This window comes from Ranitomeya imitator, chromosome 4, assembly GCF_032444005.1.
Source record: "Ranitomeya imitator isolate aRanImi1 chromosome 4, aRanImi1.pri, whole genome shotgun sequence".
Taxonomy (NCBI): domain Eukaryota; kingdom Metazoa; phylum Chordata; class Amphibia; order Anura; family Dendrobatidae; genus Ranitomeya; species Ranitomeya imitator.
Window position 1 is genome coordinate 280790058 of NC_091285.1, and position 7177 is coordinate 280797234.

Sequence of the window (7177 nt, forward strand, 5' to 3'; positions counted from 1 at the left end):
TGCTCTGAAAGTACTGAAAAAGAAACAGAAGAACCAAGCCAACCTCAGGAGATCAGAAGATCAGAAAGATCAAATAAAGGAATTCCAGCTAAACGCCTTTCTTATATGGTCAGATCAATTCCAGAAGAAGAGCCACAGTCATGGCAGGAAATGCAAAAACTGCCTATTCATAAGAAGCAAAAATGGATAAAAGCTGCTGATGAAGAAATGGAATCCCTTCATAAGCTCAAAACATGGGAGCTCACAGAGCTACCTCAAGGCAAGAAAGCAATTGGATGTAAGTGGGTCTTTAAGAACAAATATGACTCCGAAGGTAATGTTCACCGTTTTAAAGCAAGATTGGTCGCAAAAGGATATTCACAAAAATATGGTGAAGATTATGATGCTACTTTTGCTCCAGTTGCCAAGCAAACTACATTCAGAACTTTATTATCCATAGCTGCTGTTCAGCAGATGAAAGTAAGACATTTTGACATCAAAACAGCCTTTCTACATGGAGACATTGAAGAAGAGCTGTACATGACTCAACCAGAAGGCTATGTTAAAAGGGGTAAAGAGAACCTTGTTTGCAGAATGCAAAAATCTCTCTACGGCCTTAAGCAATCAGCAAGAGCATGGAACACTAAGATGAACAAAGTGTTAATCGACGAAGGATTTAAAAGGTCTCAAGCGGATCCATGTTTGTATACAAAAGGTGTATCACAAAATTGGATGTATGTTATTCTATATGTGGATGATGTAATAATAGCGCATCAAGAAGAGAGAGAAATTTCAAAACTAGGTCAAATTCTGAACAAGCATTTCGAGACCAAGGACCTTGGAGATGTGACATACTATTTGGGAATCCAAATCCAGAGAAAGGAAGATGGAAGTTTTCTTCTTAATCAAAATTCTAAAATCTCCACAGTTCTAAACCAGTTTGGAATGTCAGAAGCCAAAGGCATATCAACTCCAATGGATCCATCTTACCTAAAATTGGAAGGAGAAGAAGATCTGCTACCCACAAATGACAGTTACAGACAAGCAGTGGGGGCACTTCTATACATAGCAACCACAACCCGTCCAGATATCTCAGCCACAGTGGGAATTCTCTGCCGACGTGTAAGCAAGCCACGCCAAAGAGATTGGAATGCAATTAAGAGACTTCTTCAGTATCTTAAGGCAACCCAAGAGTTAAGTCTAAAGATTTCTGCATCAGGAGATCTAATTCTCAGAGGATATGTAGATGCAGATTGGGCTGGAGACTCAAGTGATCGAAGATCAACAAGTGGTTACTTGTTCAAGTTAGGACACACTTCAATCTCATGGTCCAGTAGAAAACAAGTGTCAGTTGCATTGTCTTCTACAGAAGCAGAATATACATCAGCTGCTCATGCAAGTCAAGAGTTAATTTGGTTGAAGCAACTTTTGGAAGAATTCGGCAAACCACTAGCTGAACCAACTGTTATCTATGAGGACAACCAAGGATGTATCAAGCTCGCCAGCAGTGAAAGGATAAGTGCAAGAACAAAGCACATTGATGTTAAACATCATCACTTGCGTGACTTAGTAGAGCGTGAAGTTCTAAAGTTTGTTTACTGTGAATCTGACAAGATGTTAGCAGATGTTTTGACAAAGCCATTGTCAAGAGCCAAGTTTGAAGAATTCAGAACTGCAATGGGACTAACAGGATAAGCAGTTGTTGAGTGGGGGTGTTGGAATAAGTTTAAATGCAACAACTCCATTCCTGTTGTAGTCTGCATTGAATGTCTATGAGTGTTCATTTGTCAGCTATGCTGTGATTGTTAAAGTTTGTACAAAAAGGTCAGAGGACTCTCACTGATTGCATCATTCTGCTGCTGTTTCCTTCACAGAGAGACATGTGTTACATGGACTAGATTATATCGGTAGTTACTGTCAAAGCTTTCTTATTTTGTTCCAGTTCAAGCTGCATATATTAAACACAGTTTGCCTTACGTTGGATTCTGCTGCTTATATGAAGTAACACGCGCTGCTGTGGTAATACTCCGGCTAACACTGGGCAATATACTACTTGGCTGTGCAATATACTACGTGACTGGGCAATATACTACGTGACTGGGCAATATACTACGTGGCTGGACAATATACTACGTGGCTGTGTAATATACTACGTCGCTGGGCAATATACTACGTTGCTGGGCAATATACTACGTGACTGGGCAATATGCTACGTGACTGGGCAATATACTACGTGACTGGGCAATATACTACGTCGCTGGGCAATGTACTACGTCGCTTCTCAATATACTACGTGACTGGGCAATATACTACATCACTGGGCAATATACTACGTGACTGGGCAATATACTACATGACTGGGCAATATACTATGTGGCTGGACAATATACTACGTGGCTGTGCAATATACTACATGACTGGGCAATATACTACGTGACTGGGCAATATACTACGTGGCTGTGCAATATACTACGTGACTGGGCAATATACTACGTGGCTGGGCAATATACTACGTGACTGGGCAATATACTACGTGACTGGGCAATATACTACGTGACTGGGCAATATACTACGTGGCTGTGCAATATACTACGTGACTGGGCAATATACTACGTGACTGGGCAATATACTACGTGACTGGGCAATATACTACTTGGCTGTGCAATATACTACGTGACTGGGCAATATACTATGTGGTTGGGCAATATACTACGTGGCTGGGCAATATACTACATGGCTGTGCAATATACTACGTGACTGGGCAATATACTACGTGACTGGGCAATATACTACGTGGCTGTGCAATATACTACGTGGCTGTGCAATATACTACGTGACTGGGCAATATACTACATCACTGGGCAATATACTACGTGACTGGGCAATATACTACGTGGCTGTGCAATATACTACGTGACTGGGCAATATACTACGTGGCTGGGCAATATACTACGTGACTGGGCAATATACTACGTGACTGGGCAATATACTACGTGACTGGGCAATATACTACGTGGCTGTGCAATATACTACGTGACTGGGCAATATACTACGTGACTGGGCAATATACTACGTGACTGGGCAATATACTACTTGGCTGTGCAATATACTACGTGACTGGGCAATATACTACGTGACTGGGCAATATACTACGTGGCTGGACAATATACTACGTGGCTGTGCAATATACTACATCGCTGGGCAATATACTACGTTGCTGGGCAATATACTACGTGACTGGGCAATATGCTACGTGACTGGGCAATATACTATGTGACTGGGCAATATACTACGTCGCTGGGCAATGTACTACGTCGCTTCTCAATATACTACGTGACTGGGCAATATACTACATCACTGGGCAATATACTACGTGACTGGGCAATATACTACATGACTGGGCAATATACTACATCACCGGGCAATATACTACGTGGCTGGGCAATATACTATTTGACTGGGCAATATACTACGTGACTGGGCAATATACTACGTGGCTGTGCAATATACTACGTGGCTGTGCAATATACTACGTGACTGGGCAATATACTACGTGACTGGGCAATATACTATGTGGTTGGGCAATATACTACGTGGCTGGGCAATATACTACATGGCTGTGCAATATACTACGTGACTGGGCAATATACTACGTGACTGGGCAATATACTACGTGGCTGTGCAATATACTACGTGGCTGTGCAATATACTACGTGACTGGGCAATATACTACATCACTGGGCAATATACTACGTGACTGGGCAATATACCACGTGACTGGGCAATAAACTACGTGGCTGGGCAATATACTACATGACTGGGCAATAAACTACGTGGCTGGGCAATATACTATGTGACTGGGCAATATACTACGTGGCTCTGTGCTGAATACTACGTCGCTGGGCAATATACTACGTGACTGGGCAATATACTACGTGACTGGGCAATATACTACGTGACTGGGCAATATACTACGTGGCTGTGCAATATACTACGTGACTGGGCAATATACTACGTGGCTGTGCAATATACTACGTGGCTGTGCAATATACTACGTGGATGGGCAATATACTATGTGGACATGCATATTCTAGAATACCCGATGTGTTAGAATCGGGCCACCATCTAGTGGGGAATAAAAGGCTAGCCTGCCTGGTCTAATCCCACAGAACATCTACTGTAGCAAAAAAAATAAGAAAAAGAAGTACCATGGTTACGACCACTGATAGAGTGACAGCCAGTTGCTAGTGGTCATAACCATGGATACCTAATGTCTGCAATGCCTGCACGTGAAGAAAGATAAATCAGAAAAACTATGCTACATTTCTAATTGGAGGTATTTGCTAATATTATTATTATTACACCTACTGCATATTGGGAAAGGATCTAGGGGATGTAAATACCCCTTTAAAAGGTACTTGACAGCTAATAAACGGGCAACATGTATCAGACACTGTCTGTATCATTTCAGCCATGTATGTTTGACTCTTTATACGCTTAATAGCTGAACAGGTGGGTCTCCGGTGGCTTCTCACTCACTCCCCTAGAATGGCAGCTTTCTCCACATATACACACAGGGCAAGACCTGTCACACAAGAGGAGCTAGGGGTGATGTGGCCAATGTGGACCCGCGTGTCTGGCTAGTTTCCTCTGTGCCTTGGTTCCCAGACGGCTAGTAAAGTATGTTTTCTCTGAAACACTACAGCATTTCACAGTCAAACATTCATGGCTGAAATCATACAGCCAAGGTCTGAAACATGCTGCCCATGCATCGGGCAGCATGTGTCCGTCAGGTTTCCATTAAAGGAATTGCTACACATTGTATCTTCAGAACACCGCCCCCAGCCTCCTGACTTCCTACTTGCTGAGGATGATGTGATCTTGGTGATTGACAGTTTGGACCAGCGATATTGCTTAGTTGCTGGCCCAAACTGTATTCTCTCAGATGCTCAAGCAGAGGCAGCTTTGCATGAGGAACACAGAGCATTGAAGCTACATAATGGCAAGGATCCTGAAGCTGGTCATATCTGTGATCAGGCGAGCTTCAGAGAAGTACTTACAAGCTTTAGGCTTCTTTTAAACTTACCGTGGTTTTGCATCCTGTTTTTGCAGCCCCAATAGATTTCTATGGGGCCGCAAAAATGGGCCCCAAAAATTCCATGGACCGCCGTACGCTGTATGGCCGTGAGGGCTGTATTTATGGCCGTGAAAAAATATTGAGCCTGCTCGATATTTTTCATGGCTTACAGACACAGCCCCCATTGAAAATCACTGGGGCCGCAACGGAAGCTTGTTTTTGCGGTGCACCGTGACTTCCAGTTTTGCAGAACGCCGTTTTAAAAAAAAAATACTTTTGCCATAGTATTTGAAACCCGAAAAACAGCTATCAGCAAGTTTTTTGCGGTTCGTTATTGCGGCAGACCGTGAAAATTGCGGCAATACGGCCAGCAAAAAAGACCCGCAATAACGGGCCGCAAAAAACACGGTAAGTGTAGAAGAAGCCTTATAGCAAAGAGCTTGCATGTGTGTAATACCCCAGGTAACCGGTTCTTACATTGGCATTGCTTTCCGTTCGTGGAGGGTGATGCCATGCTTGGAAGCGAGGAAGGATCCCTTTAACAGGTAACAAGTACATGCAAAACTGTTCTGACTCCAGGCCAGAAGGGGGAGCTCTAGACCCGCTTTCAGCAGAACTTCCCTATATATTCTGGCCTGGGGAGGAGTTAGGCAGTCTGTCAGAAGATTCTGTCAGAGAGAGCAGTCAGAGGAGTGGAAAGCGGGGGCCATGCAGACAAGTGGTTCTGTAGCTCCTGGAAGGAGGAAAGATAAACAGAGCAGTCTGTAGGAGACTGTTAGGGGAGGAGAAGCATAAGAGAAGTAAAGAGCTGGATGGGAGCTGCGACTGGGCTCCCTCCACGCTGAACCGCAGAATACCGGAGGCTGGAATTCCGAGGTTGTGGGGGTAACTGTATGCCCCATGACAGAAGCCAGCGGACAGGAGATTTCAAGTTGCCTGCCCACCATTAACACCCAAAGGCACAGCAGTACATAGAGCCCGGAATCATAACTGGAGACACCTGTAAAATGGCTTGAGCTGCCTGCCATGCAGTGTCCTACTTAAAAGGGACAGAGAGAAAGTGAGGACCTTGTGTGAAGCCTAAGGCAGCAAGGGACTACAACACAGTGCATGGAAGATAGCCGTAGGCACTACTATAAATTGTGGTGCACAAGTAGGTGCCCAAACCGTACTTATGTTGTAGATAAACTTGGCACACACGTGGTCAAATGAAAGTGAGATTTAATTGAAAGAGAGTACATACAATATTGACGTTTCGGTCTCAGGTTAGACTTTCATCAATGTACCTCTCTTAGAGTATATCACAGATTGACGTTCTAATAGGAGATTAATTCCTCTGCTTGTGGCTGGTACAGCTATAAATAGCCGGCTACACTTGGAGCCGGTGCTGTGCTGTGCGGACGCGGCATCCACCGCTCGTCCTGACCTTTCATTTGACCACGTGTGTGCCAAGTTTATCTACAACACAGTGCAGTGAGGAAGGCTTCCAACCCGACCTGGCTAAGGGGATTTCCGAATCACTTCCAAGCTGGCCAGACCTCATCATCACATGTGATCCGTACCCTGGACTGTGGCTGCATGTTGCCAGTAAAGGTGCAAAGACTGCAACCTTGTGTCCGCTCATTCTTTTCTGCCCTTCACCATCTACCATCTTTACCTACTACACCAGGAGCCCTGGGAACTAAGCTTCACCTGTGGGAAGCCATACCATCCCTGCTGCAGTACCATCACCCCAGTGGACCCCTTTAAGCAGCGTCGGTCATCCCTGAAAGAATACCGCAGGTGGCATCACGAACAAACTTTATTCTTTATTGAACAACCCCTTGAAAGTCCTTCCCTTTACCTTGGACACCCAGGGCCATGGACCGGGTTGCTGCCTCCATGACCACCCCTTTTAACGACCACCGGACCCGGTACCGAGTATCGCCTAGGCCCTAGCAGGCGCTCCATGTACAATGCGTCTTGTCTAGGAGATCAGCCACCTCTAATAGACTGCAGAGGTGGCTGGTATTGGCAAAGAGCATTCTATATCTGAAAGCTTGCAATTTGCTAGCATCTTTTCAGTTAGCCATTAAAAGGTATCAACCAATGAGGACTCTAACATTTTAATATTTTTTTATC